Raw genomic sequence first — 18,348 nt, forward strand, 5'->3', positions numbered from 1 at the left:
TCAGGGCATAGGGAATAATATTTGTTTCCATTGAGGATTATAGGACACAGTTAGCTGACCACCTCCTTACCTCAAGAACGCAAGATCTGACAACAAGAAGTTTGCAACAGCTAATCACACCCCTCCCTCATGTTTCCTATATGTGGCCTTTGCTGAAAGCTTTGAGGGAGTTTGCGATTTTTCTTTGCATTGACTTAGGCTTTTATTCTTTTTTAATACAAGCATTTTAAATTATAAGCACTTCTAGATATGCATCTCACAAATTCTGATATGCTGTGGTTTTATTCCCAGTTGCAATATTTTCTAATCTTTATTTTTTACCTCATTTAAAAATTTTATTTTAATTGGAGGTTAATTACATTATTGTGGTGGTTTTTGCCATAAGTTCACATGAATCACATGGGTTTCCCCATCCTGATTCTCCCACCCACCTCCCTCCCCATCCCGTCTTTCAGGGTTGTCCCCGTGCACCAGCCCTGAGCACCCTGTCTCATGCATCGAACCTGGACTGGCGAGATCTGTTTCATATATGATAATATACATATTTCAATGCTATTCTCTCAAACCATCGCACCCTTGCCTTCTCCCACAGAATGCTAAAGTCTGTTCTTTACATCTGTGTCTCTTTTGCTGTCTCACATATAGGGTCATTGTTACTTCCATACATATGCGTTAATTTTTCTTTCTGACTTACTTTTCTCTGCATAATAGGCTCCACTTTCATCCACCTCATTAGAACTGATGCAAATGCATTCTTTTTAATAGCTGAGTAATATTCTACTGTCTATATATACCACAAATTTCATCTCCATTTGTCTGCCGATAGACATCTAGGTTGCTTCCATGTCCTATCTGTTGTAAACAGAGCTGCAATGAACATTGGGGCACACGTGTCTTTTAATTTCTGGTTTCTTTGGTGTGTATGCCCAGCAGAAGAATTGCAGTTATATTTCCAGGTTTTTGAGGAATCTTTACATTGTTCTCCGTAGTAGCTGTACTAGTTTCAATTCACACTGACAGTGTGAGAGGGTTCCTTTTTCTCCCCACCCTCTCAAACATTTATTGTTTGTAGACTTTTGGATAGCAGCCTTTCTGACCTGCCTGATATGGTACCTCATTGTGGTTTTGATTTGCATTTCTCTGATCATAAGTTGTGTTGAGCATCTTTTCCTGTATTTGATAGCCATCTGCATGTGTTTCTTGGAGAAATGTCTGTTTAGTTCTTTGGCCCATTTTTTGGTTGGGTCGCTTACTTTTCTGGAATTGAGTGCAGGAGTTGCTTGTATATTTTTTAGGTTAGTTATTTTTCTGTTGCTTCATTTGCTATTATTTTTTTCCCATTCTGAATGCTGTCTTTTCACTTTGCTTATAGTTTCCTTCATTGTGCAAAAGCTTTTAAGTTTAATTAGGTCCCATTTGTTTTATTTTTGCTTTTATTCCCATTATTCTGGGAGGTAGGCCATAGAGGATCCTACTGTGATTTACATCAGACAATGTTTTGCCTATGTTTTCCTGTAGGAGTGTTATAATTTGTAGTCTTACGTTTAGACCTTTGATCCATTTTGAGTTTATTTTTTGTGCATGGTGTTGGAAAGTGTTCTAGTTTTGTTGTTATGTGTGGGTGACCAGTTTTCCCAGCATCAATTATTGAAGAGATTGGCTTCCCTCCATTGTATATTCTTGCCTCCTTTGTCAAAGATAAGGTGTCCATAGCTGCATGGATTTCACTCTGGGCTTTTTATTTTGTCCCGTAGATCTATATTTTTGTCTTTGTGCCAGTACCGTACTGTCAATGACTGTTGCTTTGTAGTATAGCCTGAAATCAGGCAGGCTGATTCCTGCACTTTCATTCTTCCTTATCAAGATTGCTTTGGCTATTGGAGGTTTTTTGGATTTCCATACAAACTGTGAAAGTATTGGTTCTAGTTCTCTGAAAAATACCCTTGGTATCTAAATAGGGATTGCATTCAAGCTATAGATTGCTGTGGATAATATATTCATTTTCACTATATTAGTCCTTCCATTCCATGAACACTGTCTATTTCTCCATCTACTGTTGTCATTCATCAGTGTTTTATAGTTTTCTATATGTAGGTCTTTTGTTTCTGTAGGTAGATTGTGATTTTTAAAGGCATAAGCCATCCATCTCCTTGCATGGCTCTGCAACAAAGCATCTCTCTGCTTTAAACTCCAGTGTTTCAATATCGCTTGACCTAAAGATGTTGGTTGCATGGGTATTTTGTTACAGAAGCAAGTTATCTTTCAAGTCTATGCAGGGTAACAGACTCTCTGAGAGAATGACTCAGTTCTAAACCAAATACACTCAGAAAAGTATGAGCAGTTTTTCCTTCTGTATAAAGCAAATTAGCAGAGACTGATAGCTCCCCCAGTTACCAGGTGAATTTAGACCAAGTGTGACAAAGGTTGTCATCCAGTCTTACTCAAAGACTACTTACTCTTTTGAAAATTTTGTAATGAGCTGATTTTCTAGGATGCATATGTAGAGTATATCTTTTGTCTTGTCAGTCTTTTAGTAGTTTGCTTATTATGTGCATCAAATTATATTTTAATACTTACTCCAAAATAGAAATGCTTTCCTTCCATTATGTCTTTGAGGAGAGGATTTCTAGATTGGTTATAAATTCTGAAATTTGTCTTCATCCGTATTTATTTCTGACCCCTTTTGGAAATAGGGTCTCTATATAGGTAGTTGGGTTAATAAGACTGGCACTTTTTTTCCTCCTATATTTTTAAATTTTTATTTTTACTTTATTTTACTTTACAATACTGTATTGGTTAGGCCATGCATTGACATGAATCCACCACGGGTGTACATGCGTTCCCAAACTTGAACTCCCCTCCCACCTCCCTCCCCATAACATCTCTCTGGGTCATCCCCGTGCACCAGCCCCAAGCATGCTGTATCCTGGATCAGACATAGACTGGCTATTCGGTTCTTACATGATAGTATACATGTTTCAAAGCCATTCTCCTAACTCATCCCACCCTCCCCCTCTCCCTCTGAATCCAAAAGTCCGCTCTACACATCTGTGTTTCTTGTGCTGTCTTGCATACAGGGTCATCATTGCCATCTTTATAAATTCCATATATCTGTGTGAGTGTACTGTATTGGTGTTTTTCTTTCTGGCTTACTTCTCTCTGTATAATTGGCTCCAGTTTCATCCATCTCATTAGAACTGATTCAAATGTATTCTTTTTAATGGCTGAGTAATACTCCATTGTCTATATGTACCACAGCTTTCTTATCCGTTCATCTGCTGATGGACATCTAGGTTGTTCCCATGTCCTGGCTATTATAAACAGTGCTTGGATGAACACTGGGGTACATGTGTCCCTTTCAATTCTGGTCTCCTCGGTGTGTATGCCCAGAGGTGGGATTGCTGGGTCATAAGGCAGTTCTATTTGCAATTTTTTAAAGAATCTCCACACTGTTCTCCATAGTGGCTGTACTAGTTTGCATTCCCACCAACAGTATAGGAGGGTTCCCTTTTCTCCACACCCTCTCCAGCATTTATTGCTTGCAGACTTTATAAGAGCAGGAGATCAGTCACAATCAACACAGAGACATTACTATGTGAAGATAAAGGCAAAAAATGGCCAGTCACAATCCAAAAGAGACATCAGAAGAACGTCTGCCTACCCTTTGATTGCTGACTTGATCCCGAGGGTTTGGAGAAGATATTCATTGAAGCTACCTGGTATGGGCCCCTTTGTTATGACAACACTAGGAAAGCAGTACATGGAGTTTCTCTGGAAACGAAGCTGTCAGTTCCAAAACAGGCATCCTTTTCTTACTTTTTAAAAAAGTTTATTTATTTTAATCAGAGGTTAATTACTTTAAAATATTATATTGACTTTGTCATACATATATTTTCAGGGAATGGAAAATCCTAAAGAGCTCTTTTTCCAATCAACTGATAATCCTCACAGATTCCTCATGCTCCCTAAGAGCTTTCACTGTCTCTTTAGAGATTCAGCTGGGCTAGAATGTACTTCTCTTTCATGGGTCAAGTTGATCTATTAGAGTGAGCATAATTCACAGGCAGTGGTAGATGAAAATAAGCACATCAGGAAGGCAGTCTGACCTCATTAAAAAGACACAGTCCTCTCCTTTTAAATCTGAGGAGGCGAATGGTAGTGACCAAGGCATCGCTGCCCATTGCTGTAGTGAAATCACACAATTGTGATGTCATGGTCACCATGACATCATGGTAAGGAGGGAGGTCTAGGCCTCCCTAAACCTCCCCTCACCAAGACTCTAGGCTGCATTAGCCATGAGGCAGCCTAGAGGATCTCAAGCCCTCTCAAACCATTGGAGCTGCCTGGGCCTGCTCCACACAGTTGGCCAGGTGGGTGTGTTGGTGTCACCTTGTCCACAACAGAGTTTGTTGTCTATGGCCGGCGCTCTTCTCTCCAGTCCTCTGGATTCCTGAGACCCCAGAGAGGCCACCATTCTAGCTTCCTAACTACATGTCTGGGGGAAAAAAAAAAAAAGACAGGAATACAATCTACTCCAGACTGAAGGCCACAACCCCTGGAGAAGTACATAGTCCTCAACCCCAACAAGGGCCACTGTGAGCAGCAAAACCACAGCTCCAGGCAAGCTCACCATTAACACTTTTAGCCATGCCAGGGACACATCCCCAGGATTGATAAAGAGTATAGACTTCAAGTCCTCTACCAGCTCGAGAAACTGCTAGCAAGACTTCTCCACCATCCACGTTAGCCATGCCTGGAGGAGTCTCTACTGCAGCACATCAGGACCAAGGCATGCTCAAATAAGAACACTGGAGGTAACAGTAAGGTAGAGTAGGCCTTGGAGAAGACGAACACCCAAAGTGAAGCCATATAGAAGCCTTTAATGTCAGTTTCAGAGAGAAACTGCTCATCTCCCAGATGATCAAATCACTAACAATACTCAGCTTAGCTAAAAGGAAGTGCAGTTTCTCGCTACGGAACTTAATTAATCGCAGTGCAGGCCTGCCTTCAGCCTCTCATTTCCACTCCTCAATGTTTCCAGTCAGTCTATAGGCAGCTCAAAATATGGACAATGGATGGGCACTCATGGAATTCAGTGAAGACTCTAAGAACAGAGAATCTTTCCCAGGCCAGGGACAGAAAATGCTACAGGTAGGTGATTTCATGGAGGAAGTTGGAAAGGAGAACGAAAGGGAGATTTCTGAGCTACGATCTGACTTCCTGAGGTGGTGGGAGCTGCTTCAGACATGTTTGGAGGGCTTGGGGACTTATTACCAAATTTATTAAAGAAATGTAGCCACTGCCCTCCGAGCTTTTATGGTTTTAGTGCCTCAGCATACCAGACTCGATGGACGTGAGTCTGACTGAACTCCAGGAGTTGGTGATGGACAGGGAGGCCTGGTGTGCTGCGATTCATGGGCTCGCAAAGAGCCGGACACGACTGAGCGACTGAACTGAACTGAACTGATGCCAGACTAGACTAAGTGCAGTGTCACCACTTAGAAATTCAGGACATATTTCTGTTAGCCTTTCTATTCAGCATGAAGTGATGGGACTGGATGCCATGAGCTTAGTTTTTGAAGGTTGAGTTCTAAGCCAGCTTTTTCACTGTCCACTTTCACTTTCATCAGTACAGACTCTTCAGTTCCTCCTCGCTTTCTGACAAAGGGTGGTGTCATCTGCATATCTGAGGTTGTCATATGAACATCTGAAATATGCAGGTATTTCTGGGGTTGTTGGAACTTCCTGGAGATTTGCTGTATCAGACTTGTTCCAAAACCTTGAATATTTCATAGAGCTGGAGCCAGGACTCAGCTATAGTGGACGGTTCTCATAAGCATTATTCAGTTCAGTTGAGTCACTCAGTCGTGACCGACTCTTTGTGACCTCATGGACTACAGCACACCAAGCTTCCCTGTTCCTCGCCAGCTGCCCCGAGCTTGCTCAGCCTTGTGTGCGTTGAGTCAGTGATGCCATCCAACCATCTCATCCTGTGTCATCCCCTTGTCCTCCTGCCTTCAGTCTTTCCCAGGGTTAGCATCTTTTCCAGTGTGTCAGTTCTTCGCATCAGGGAGCCACACTGTTGGAGCTTCAGCATCAGTCCGGCCAGTGAATATTCAGGACTGATTTTCTTTCAGATTGACTGGCTGATCTTCTGGAAACCCAGGGGACTCTCAAGAGTCTTCTCCAACACCACTATTCAAAAGCATCAACCCATTCTTTGGCGTTCAGCTTTCTTTATGGTCCAGTTCGCACACCCATCCATGACTACGGGAAACGCCATAGCTTTGACTGGATGGACCTTTGTCAGTAGACTAATGTCTCCGCTTTTTAATGTGCTGTCTTGGTTTGCCATAGCTTTTCTTCCAAGGAGCAAGTGTCCTTGAATTCCATGGCTGCATTCAGCATCTGAAGTGATTTTGGAGTTGAGGAAAGTACAGTCTGTCAGTGTTTCCACTGTGTGCCTTTCTATTCAGCATGAAGTGATGGGAGCGGATGCCATGACCTTCGTTTTTTGAATGTTGAGTTCTAAGCCAGATTTTTCACTGCCCACTTTGACTTTCATCAGTATAGACTTTAGTTCCTCCTTGCTTTCTGACAAACGGTGTCATCTGCATATCTGAGGTTGTCATCTACACATTTGAAATATGCATATCTACATATCTGAGGTTGATGTTTCTCCCGGCTATCTTGATTCCAGCTTGAGCTTTATCGAATCCGACCTTTCCTTTGATGTACTTTGCATAGAAGTTAACTAAGCAAAGTGGCAATAGACAGCCGTGACATACTCCTTTCCTCCAATTTGGAACCAGTGCATTGTTCCATGTTGATTCTAACTGTTGGTTCTTGACCTGCATACACATTTCTCAGGGGCTGGTAAGTTGTTCTAGCGTTGGTATTTGCTTAAGCATTTTCCACACAGTCCAAAGCTCTAGCATACTCAGTGAAGCAGAACTGCATGTTTTTCTCGAATTCTCTTGCTTCTTCTGTGATCCAGCGGTTGTTGGCTGTATACTCTCTGGATCCTCTGCCTTTTCTACATCCCTCTTGATCATCTAGAAGTTCTTGGTTCACTTTCTGTTGAAGACTTGGAGACTTTGAGCATTCCTTTGCTAGTGTGTGAGATGAGTGCAATTGTTGGTAGTCAGAACATTCTTTGACATGCCGTTTCTTTGAGATAGGAATGAAAACTGACCTTTTTCAGTACTGTGGCCACTGCTGAGATTTCCAAATTTGCTTGGGTATTGAGTACAGCACCTTCATAGCCTCATCATTTAGGATTTGACATAGTTCAGCCAGAATCCCGTCACCTCCACTAGCTTTGTTCATAGTGGTAGTTGCTAAGGCCCAGTTGACTTCTTGCTTCAGGAAATCTGGCTCTAGCTGAGTGAGTGCACCATCGTGGTTATCCCAGTCATTATCAATAGTTCTTCTGTGTATTCTGGGCACCTCTTCTTAGTATTGTCTGCTTCCATTAGGTCCATACCACTTGTGTCCTTTATTGTGCCCCTCTTTGCATGAAATGTTCCCTTGGTATGTCTGACTTTCTTGAAGTGATCTCTAGTCTTTCTCAGTCTATGATTTTCCTCTATTTCTTTGCATTGAATCCTTAGGAAGGCTATCTTCTCTCTCTTTGCTATGCCTCAGAACTCTGCATTCAGATGGATATATCTTTCCTTTTCTCCTTTGCTTTTCACTTCTCTTCTGCACTCAGCTAGTTGAAAGGCCTTCTCAGACCACTGCCTTTTTGCAGTTCTTCTTGGGGATGGTTTTCACCACTTCCTCCCATACAGTGTTACAAACCTCTATCTGTAATTCCAAGCATATTTCACACCTAGTGACCTATGGAATGCAGCAAGCCAGCCAGCAGTCTCCATCGCAGCAGCAGGTGATGGGGCTGTAACTGACACCCTACCTAATCCCAGGCCTTACCTACTACTCTTTGTTACTGATGTCATCATTTTATTTAATCCTCTAACCCCTTCCCCTCCAATTTGGGTACCTTTCCAAGTTTGATGCATGAGACAGGGTGCTCAGGGCTGGTGCACTGGGATGACCTAGAGAGTCAGACATGAGCTGGTCTGTCTGCTTTGACACAACCCTTCAGCTAGATGGCTGTGGAGTGCAACCAGGGGGGAAATGATAAGGCTTGAGCTCACAGTCCTGGTCAGGCCTCGAGGGAACTCCAACTCAGCTCACACTCTAGAGTAATACTGCAGCACTCGCTAATACTGACAGTTCAGGATCTTTCCCTCCCCCACGCCCCTCACCCGATTTATCAGGCTCCTTGGGATGTTCTTCTCCCCACTCCACCCTCTGCACCATGGCTGAGCGACTGAACTGAACTGTTGCCTTACTCCCACCTGTAATCTAGTGCAGTGTCCAGTGATCCTGTTCATGGTTTAGTATGCATTTTTAAAAGCGTTAGTTTTCTTTAAATGCCTTAAGTTGGAAAATGGCGACATTGACCCACCAGCTCTCCAGTGCTAAGATCAGTAGCCTATTGGAGGTCAGGATAGTGAGCTGATGGGGTTGCACAGACTCAAGCTCTCTTCCAGACTGTAGCTCTCTGCCAGTCTCTGAGGATGCTGTACTATCTCCAGTTAGCAACAGGTGTGACACACAACGTACCTCTGTCCCAATCACTATGGACGACCCGCCTCGACGAAACTACCCAGCCCAGAAGTATGAGTATGAACCCACCTCATGGCAGCCAACAGGGAACTTTTCCCAGCAGCCAAAGAGCTCTCCTTGTGAGTGTCTCTGTGTGTGTTTCCTTTATGGGTGTGTCTTTTCCTGAGTGATGGGTCTTGGCTTTGCCTGGTTTCTTCCTTGCTGTGCCTCTCATGGCCACTGGAAGCTGCAGTAGATAATGAGAGAGTGAGGACGGATGGTCTGGTTTCTCTCTCTCTCTCTTTTTTTCTTTTTGACCACGCTCAGCAGCTCATGGGATCTCAGTTCCCCACGCATAGATTGAACCTGTAAACCTGTACCCTTGGCAGTGGAAGCACCAAATCCTAACCAGGACTTGCACCTGGTTGAAAGCACCAAGTCCAAACCAGCACCGATTCCCCTAACCAGGGGATTCCTGATCTGGCTTCTTGAAGGAGCTCCGTCCTTGCTCTTTTCATGATGCGCCCTGGAGTAACACCCACTGTCCTCCACAGTGACTGGCTGAACCAGCCCGCGTGTCCTGTCCTGTCCGTGGGAGAGGTCAGGTTCTTCAGTTACTCAGGTGGCCAGCCTGGCTCTGGGGTGCGGCTTCTGTGCTAAGTAAGCTAAGCCCTGCTGCCTAGCTGGTCTCTGCCTTCAACAGAACTGGGGAGACTGAATGTAACTTCACTGCATTTTTGTCAGAGTTTCCATGTCGTGATGACCAGCTGCATCACTGACCTTCCAGAGGACTAACAGTGTGGGTGTCATGAGTAGGGAGGAATGTGTAAGAAGAGGTGGACAAGAACCATAAGAGAGCTTGATTGCGGACCCCAGCTGTGCCCTCCACAATAACACCTGCTTTGGGTCCCAGATGGAAGTGATGAGGAAGCGTTCTCTCCTGAGTGATTATATAACTTGGGAGGTCCTTATCACTGTCTTTGCTTCTTCTCTTCCAGAACCGGAGCTCAGGAAATCACCATGCCTGCCTATCACTAGGTGATGATAAGAGTAGTCACCCTGCTAGGTGATGGTCTGGTCCCTTACTGCCTCACTCTGATTCTGTCTCTAAGCTTCACAGTTCAGTCAGTTCAGTTCAGTCGCTCAGACATGTCCAACTCTCTGTGACCCCATGAATTGCAGCAGGCCAGGCCTCCCTGTCCATCACTAATTCCTGGATTTCACTCAAACTCACGTGCATTGAGTCCGTGATGCCATCCAGGCATCTCATCCTCTGTCGTCCCCTTCTCCTCCTGACCCCAATCTCTCCCAGCATCAGAGCCTTTTCCAATGAGTCAACCCTTCGCATGAGGTGGCCAAAGTACTGGAGTTTCAGCTTTAACATCATTCCTTCCAAAGGAATCCCAGGGCTCATCTTCAGAATGGACTGGTTGGATCTCCTTGCAGTCCAAGGCACACTCAAGCATTTTCTCCAACACCAGAGTGTAAAAACATCAATTCTTCGCCATTCAGTTTTCTTCATAGTCCAACTCTCACATCCATACATTACCACTGGAAAAACCATACCCTTGACTAGACGGACCTTTGTTGGCAAAGTAATGTCTCTGTTTTTCAGTATGCTGTCTAGGTTGGTCATAACCTTTATTCCAAGGAGTAAGCATCTTTTAATTGCATGGCTGCAGTCACCATCGGCAATGATTTTGGAGTCCAAAAAAATAAAATCCGACACTGATTCCACTGTTTCCTCACCTACTTCACAGGAAGTGATGGAACCAGATGCCATGATCTTCATTTTCTGAATATTGAGCTTTAAGCCAACTTTTTCACTCACCTCTTTCACTTTCTTCAAGAGGCTTTTTAGTTCCTCTTCACTTTCTGCCTTAAGGGTGGTGTCGTCTGCATATTTGAGGTTATTAATATTTCTCCCAGCAATCCTGGTTCCAGCTTGTGCTTCTTCCAGCCCAGCGTTTCTCATGATGTATGCTGCATAGAAGTTAAATAAGCAGGGTGACAATATACAACTTTGACATACTCCTTTTCCTATTTAGAACCAGTCTGTTGTTCCATGTCGAGTTCTAATGCTTGCTTCCTGTCCTGCATACAGGCTTCGCAAGAGGCAGGTCAGGTGGTCTGGTACTCCCATCTCTTTCAGAATTTTCCACAGTTTATTGTGATCCACACAGTCAAAGGCTTTGGTATAGTCAATGAAGCCAACTTCTTTTGTTCAAATATTATCATCCCACCTCAAGAAGTTAAAAAATGTTTTGTCCCAATCTGTCTAAACTTGGTAAATGATCTAAGGTATGATGGGATCTTAGTGATGTGCTGATGGGTCTCAGAGTCAGCCACCCCACTGAGCCTGCAGGCTGGGTCATCTCCCAGCTGGACAGAAAACTCGTCTGGCTCTTCCTTCAGTGTTGTCACATCTTACTCATCCACAGTGTAGCTCCTTACAACGCACATGTCTTTGTAGCTCCCCAAGGTCTTACTCTGTTTCTTTCATCCTTCAGTTGGCCCTGTAGCTTTTCCTTACCGGGAGCCAGTAGATCTTAACCATTAAACCAGCTGGGTTTAACCATTCTGGTCCTCCCTCCTTTTCCTTTGGCTGGTTTAGGTATAAGTCTGTTTTCAAGTTGCCTATACAGTGATGAAAGAAACTCCATTAACAGAAGTAAGTAGAGAACGCCAAATCTCAGTGCCTTTTTTAGTGCCCAAGTTTGAACATAACAATGGCCTGGGGTACTTGATGTCTGCTCATGCAGCAAGGGTGCCTAAACCCAAGTACTGCATAAGAAACATCTTCCTTAATAAGTTAGTACCTTTCCCCACTAATCTTTATTTCCTCTGAGCATGATGCCCTTCTGTTTTTTTTCCAACCAGCTCTTGTTAAATCCTTAAAGACCCCAAAGTTCAGTTCAGTAAATGGTGGCAGGATTTTTCCCCTGTGTGTTGGGGGGAGTCGGGAGAGGAAGGTGGCTTCCTGGGGGAGCAGGTACAGATCAAGTAGAAGGGGGTGGGCAGCAATGGCCAGGGATGGTCAGGAATGCTAAAACCCCCTTTCCCCTTGCCTTCCCTCCTGCCCAGACCATTCCCGAAGCAGTAAATCCTGTTGTTGGAGAGGCAGTGAGGAGAAGCAAGGGTCAACCTGCTCTGAGCATAACACTAGTACCAGCTCAAAGAGCCTCATCCCAAAAGAGTACCATCGGGACACGTTCTGAGACTCAGGACATACTGGGACACAATCACCCATCTTGTGGAGAGAAACAACCCAGACACCAGAGAAACTGGAACCAGCAAAAAGACGTGAGACAGGAGGACCGCCACCCTCATGCTTGGCCTCTGCACCTGGTATGCAGGGCAGGCCACACGGTCTCATGTCTGGCTTTAACCTTGATGAAGACTGTTCCACCCATATGGAAACTTTACTTAAGATGTAAATAAATGTATGTACTCAATAGGAAATGCACTACATGGATGCAATCTCAAAAACAATAGAATGATCTCTGTTTGTCTCCAAGGCAAACCATTCAATATCACAGTTATCCAAGTCTATGCCCCAACCAGTAATGCTGAAGAAGCTGACGTTGAACGGTTTTATGAAGACCTACATGACCTTTTAGAACTAACACCCAAAAAAGATGTCCTTTTCATTATAGGGGGCTGGAATGCAAAAGTAGGAAGTCAAGAAACACCTGGAGTAACAGGCAGATTTGGCCTTGGAATGCAGAATGAAGCAGGGCAAAGACTAATAGAGTTTTGCCCAGAACATGCACTGGTCATAGCAAACACCGTCTTCCAATAACACAAGAGAAGAATGTACACATGGACATCACCAGATGGTCAACACTGAAATCAGATTGATTATATTCTATGCAGCCAAAGATGGAGAAGCTCTATATAGTCAACGAAAACAAGACCAGGAGCTGACTGTGGCTCAGATCATGAACTCCTTATTGCCAAATTCAGACTTAAATTTTGAAAGACGTGAATGTTTCCATGTCTAATCATGTAAGTTAGTTCACATCTCTTGTTTACCTTGTCACCCATATACATCCTCTACAAGTGGTTGTGCTTTGTGTGCTTTACTGTATAAAGTCCAGTATTACAGTATCTTTATTTCAAACCCAGGATGTCCAGAATCAAGCATTAAAGCAGCGGTGATGTCGCTGGTATGATACTGTATAGCTGATTGTGTTAGTTGGTCGCTTAGCGTAAATTTGTTGGACTTATACAAACAAACAAACTGGACTTATGAACATGCTCTGTACTAGTTATTTTGAAAATCTGCTCTTCTTTTTCACCTTAAATGGCTTTTACTGGAGCATCTGTTAGAAAAGATGGAGCATTTGTATTTGTTTTTCTTAAGCAGAATTTCTCATGAATTTGAATTAACTTACTGGCAACCATCTGGGGGAGGCCAGGAGAGAGCAGGCTTCCCACCCTTTGACTCAGCACGTGACAATAACCCCATAGTGATAGCTGGAGCTTCCGAGCCCTATTTATTGGCAACAGGCACCCAGATGCACTTTGTGAGTCTTTCTGTCTCCTTACAGGTCTACAGAGCTACAAAATCTCCAGTGGCTGTACCAACAGTTCTCGGACATGAAATACAACTTGGGTAAGTGCTGCTGACCTGGCCTGCACTGACAAAGGTTCTGGATAGGAACTTCTTGGCATGTCTAGAGTTGGGCCCAGATGTGAACTGAGTCAAAAGTAGGCTTGGGGCGACTTACCACTCCTTGGGAGAACACAGCATCCTGGGGAGTCTAACCTGGAGAAACCAGGTATGAAGCAAGAGGTGGCAGGAACCCCTTTTCCTCTCTTCCAAATACCAACATCAGCAACAAATGCAACACAACAGCTGTGGTAGCTGCTCCTGCTTGTGAGCTCTGACCTGTTGTAAAATTGAGAGAGATCTCAGCAGTCTGAGCGGCTTGATAATTGTCCCGTCAGCCTAAGGATCCGGCCTGATGCCCTGTCTGGCAGATTAGATCTGCTGCCACTAAACACTTCAAGAAGGAAGTATATCTAAGTTGTTGTCCCAGCTCTGTTCATCTTAGCTGTGTGTCTCAGTTTCCTCATCTGTGAAATGGGTATTATAGTAGTATTCACCTCCTTAAGATTAGAGTAAGGATTAAAAGAGTTCCTCTTTATAAAGTGTTTACAACAGTGCGTACCAATCATAGGCGCTGTATAAGTTTTTAATAGAGAAAAAAGCTTATACAAATGGTAAATTTTGAAGTGAATTGAGTGGAAATTTTTCTGAGGATTTATGTGAGCACTTCCTGCAGAATCACCACAGGGCCCCATTGTCAGTATCCTCAGGAACCTGACATTCATAATCATGCTGACATTCATGGTGAGCAGGGTGGATGGCCATTTTACAGATGAAGATGTTGGAGTTCAGGGAAGCTGGGTGACTCTCTGCACTGGCTCACGTGACCAGGGCATCTGAGACCCTGGGGTTCCCCCCGTTTAGGATTCACCTTCTGACCTGGTGTGAACAATCCCATGGCCTGTGATGAGGATGAAGTTGGCATCCTCTTTCTCCCCGCCCCTGGCAGAGCTAACCATGCAGAGATGTGGTCAAGCCTCGAGCAGGAGCAGGGTCAGCTCATTGCTGAGGTGAAGAAGCAACTGGAACTGGAGAAGTGGCAGGCAGTGGATGAGACCAAGAAGTAGCAGAGGTGTGCCAACTGCAAGAAGGAGGCCATGTCCTACTGCTGCTGGAACACCAGCTACTGTGACTACCCCTGCCACCAGGCCCACTGGCCCTAGCACATGAAGTCTTGCACCCAGTCAGGTAGGGCCTTAGGAGTGCCCCCTGGCCCAGACTGTGGTGGATGGGTCCTTGGCTCCCCCTGGACCGCAGAGCACTTGCCACACTCACTCACCACCAATGACTCCTACATACATGAGAGCAGCAGGCAGACACAGGTGAGTCTCCAGGCACCATTGTCTCCACCCTCTGGTTTCCTTGGCAGCATTCACTGTGAATGGAGCTTGTAATGATAGCCCAGATGACTTTAGTTTCATGTGGTTTGCTGTGGTTCTCTACTGGGGACAGTATTTGTTTCTGCCCAAACCAGTGTTGGCATCCCTCGTAGCTAACATGGTAAAGAATCTGCCTGCAATGCAGGAGACCTGAGTTCAATCCCTAGGTTGAGAAGATCCCTGGGTTCAATCCCTAGGTTGAGAAGATCCCATGAAGAAGGAAATGGCAACCCTTGCCAGCATTCTTGCCTGGAGACTCCCACAGGCAGAGGAGCCTGGCAGGCTGTAGTTCATGGGGTTGCAAAGATTCGGACATGACTGAATGACTAAGCAGACACATACACACATACACACACAGACACACACACACACACACACACACAAATTAAATGCATCTTCTACCCCATTCTACAATGCACATTGTACAGTGCATAAGCCATGGAGCTCATCTTGGACTCAAGGCTATAAACAATCACCAGTTCTTTTGTGAAGGGCAAAGTGTTGATTTGGAACCAATCTGTCTTTAAAATCTCTTTCTAATGGACAGCAAGCAGATCCCAGGCCAGGAAACTCTAGCTGGAAACAACATCTAGTTAGAATTTATTAATAATATGTATTTGTAATATTTTATAGTTAGTGCCTATTTATGGCCAATATTAGATTTCTGTGTTTAGAAGTAAAAGCATCCACTTCAAAGAATTTATTTAAATACAAATAACATAAATAATGTGGCAAGGGAATGTGTCAATAGATTGCCACATTTTTCAAAGGTGGTAGATGAATGACCCAAGTTTGAGAAGCTCTAGGCTGGGGTTGGTAAGCTTTTTTTATAAAGGTCCAGAGAATGAATGTTTTAGGATTTGTGGTCCCTGTGGTCTGTCAAAACTTCTCAACTATGTTGTTACAGGGTGAAAGCAAGTGCACTGGGGTGAACACTGGCCTACATTTGGAAATTAGGAAATTGGAACAGCCATACTGTTTGCTTCAGGAACATTCTTTTCTCTCCAGAATGATTTAATAAAACTTAAATCACAGTTTGTTAAAAATGAACATATCTTCACACACAGTCTGGAATTCCTATGTCTGGGAAGGCTTTGATCCAATTATTCTGGGCTCTTGCTGTAACCTTGGTGGGGCTGTGTGTCATCTCTTAACACGTGGTTTGCACAGAGCAGGGTTCCCTGTAGTCCTGGGAGCTATTATGCTCGGCTTATATGTGGCTTCCGTCCCCCTCTGCACTCAGCTACCACCCGTCAGCAGGACATAGACCCTGAGGTGAACACAGAAACACTAAATAAGTCATCCCAGGGCACCTCCTCCAATACTCAGGCAGCAACCCCTGGAAACCAGTGCCTTGAATGAGAAGGGGACACCAGCTGAGAGAAGCAAGGACAGTGGCCCAGTGAGGATCCATCCCACACACCTTGGGGCCAAGCAGAATCTCAGACCTGTACCCCTCCCAGCTCCATGGCGATTCCTATGCTGTGGGAGATTGTCTGTCTTCAGGCTACAGGTAGAGGTGACAGAGTCTCTGCAGGTCTTCTCCCCAGGTGTTCAACAGCTGGCCTCTTTCGGCACTTGAACTGTGAGCCTTTGAACTGGGGCTAGTGTGACCCAGAACCTGGATTTCAGATGTTATTAAATTAATTTAATAAGAATTATTTTAAATACAGTAGCCATGGGTAGCTGGTGACTGCCATATTGGACCCAGAGATCGAATCTCTTATATTCCAAGGGTGTGGTATATGGATAGTATGCAGACAGTATTTTAGAGGACACATTGGTCATATTTGACTTTTGCAGTCATTATGATTTTACTTCATGTGTATTGGAAAAACATCAAGTCATCCCAGAAGTCAAACGTCTTTGACTTCATTGATATCATTGCCTAGGAAGAGGTTATTGTGAAATAAAAGTGAATCAATGTAATATGATATAATATATAGACAGCCTTCGCTATCCATGGATTTCTCACCTGTAGAGGCAACCAACCAAATTTCCCTCTGTGTTTGGTTGAATCTGTGAATGTGAAACCCTCAGATACAAAGGCACAGTTGTGTTCATCCTTCTAGGCCATTTTATAGAAGGAATTTGCACATCCTTGGATTTTAGTATCCTTGGGGGCTCCTGGAACCATTCCATCTTGGGTACTAAGGGATGGCTGCATTTCCTTTTGAGATAAAGTAGAAATCCAGAGAAGCAGTAGATATGAGAGGGGGGGACTTGAGGAACAGTGTTCTTGAAGGTGAGGCTCTATAGTTGAGTAAGGGGCCTCCCTATTTCTGTGTCCAGGGAGACAGAGCAAAAAGGGGCACAGGGTTAAGGCCACCCTGGCTGTCCTGGCCTTCCCTCTCTGAGCATGCCAGACAGGGGGCATGACGGTGTCATTGGAGCCATGTCCATGGATCCCTGGATTTCCGTCGGTTGAGTGGTGGGCGGGGGAAGTTTGGGGGGGTGGGGATGGGGGTGGGGGAAGGAGGGTGGCTCTGTTTCCCACAGTGCCTTGCCTACATCTCTCTCTTTCTGTATTTTACACCCTTGACCTCTCTGGCTCCAGGAAGATGCCCTCTCCTTTCTCTTAGGCTCCAACCTAGGCTCTGATATGTTGCCCCCTAATGGGTGAATGTACTCTTATGTTTTGCCAGGGTAGAGGGGAGCCATGTCCTCAGGGAAAGCCTGAAGGTTTAAGGTCAGTGGTTTTCAAACTGTGGCTCCCTAGGAATCATTCGGGGCACCCTGGGCCAGTCAGTAGAGGTGACAGATGGCTGGGCAAGCAGCTTTGTGGCATTTCTCCAAAGGGATCAGTATTTACCTTATTTGAATTTTTTTTTTTTTTTTGAGTTTTGAATCAAAGAAGACAGATTCTTTGCTGACCTTGGGTGAGGTAGAAGATACATTTGGTTCGGGCAGTTCTTCTGCCCTCAGAAATGACTGTAGTGAATGAAACTGTGTGAAACTGTCCCTGAGGTCCCAGCACCCACATTCCTTGGAGGCCTTCAGAGGAAAAAAGCATTTCTAGGTAAGTGATCTTTCTGTAAAAATCTTTCCTCTCAAGGGATAACCTGGCAGCCTGTTTCGGGTGGCGCTAACTTTTCTAGTTTTCATCTTCTGTGGAGTTTATGCTGTCTTCTTTCCTAGCCCAATGGGCTTTCCCTTGCATGCTCTCACACCAGTCTTAGGGCATTCCAAAACAGTTTATCTGCAGAATTATGCTTTTTCAGGGTCCTTCAGCTCCAGGATCTTTCTCTTTCATTTTCTTCCGCTGAAAACCAAACTTTTTTTTTTTCCCTCTCCAATTCTGCATATTGAGTACATGGAGGAAGAAATGATGCCCCTTGTTTCAGTGGCTGGAGGTTTCCCAGTGGCACTGGAACTGGGATTTAGGTTCAGGAGACATGAAGGGAGAGTGACATGAGCTGACTTTAGGAGGAATAGGAATAGGAATAGGCATGGAATTATAACTGAATTGCCTGTCAATTCCCTTCTCACTCTCGCTAGGTCTTATGATTGCATCTTGAGCACACATTGATTTTGGAGCTGAGGCATCTTCCTCATCCCTTCTTCTAGCTTCTCTTTTTGACAAAGGCAGAGCAGACCTGAGACTTCAGCAGCAGCATAGCACCCACCTCAAGTTTCCTGCTACAGTTTGGTTTTCATTATGTTGATTTGTAGAGTCGCTGTCTGTGTATGGCAGGTATTATGCTTTCCTGCTTTTGGTGATGATATGACTTTCTGTTTGCT

General features: G+C 44.4%; 1 pseudogene; it reads left to right on the plus strand.

Moving 5' to 3' along the window:
• Positions 1-17,230, plus strand: part of LOC132658885 (MYND-type zinc finger-containing chromatin reader ZMYND8-like) — a 64,426-nt pseudogene extending 47,196 nt beyond the window's left edge.
• The last annotated feature ends 1,118 nt before the right edge of the window (positions 17,231-18,348 follow it).

Source organism: Ovis aries, chromosome Y (assembly GCF_016772045.2).
Source record: "Ovis aries strain OAR_USU_Benz2616 breed Rambouillet chromosome Y, ARS-UI_Ramb_v3.0, whole genome shotgun sequence".
In the NCBI taxonomy this organism is placed as follows: domain Eukaryota; kingdom Metazoa; phylum Chordata; class Mammalia; order Artiodactyla; family Bovidae; genus Ovis; species Ovis aries.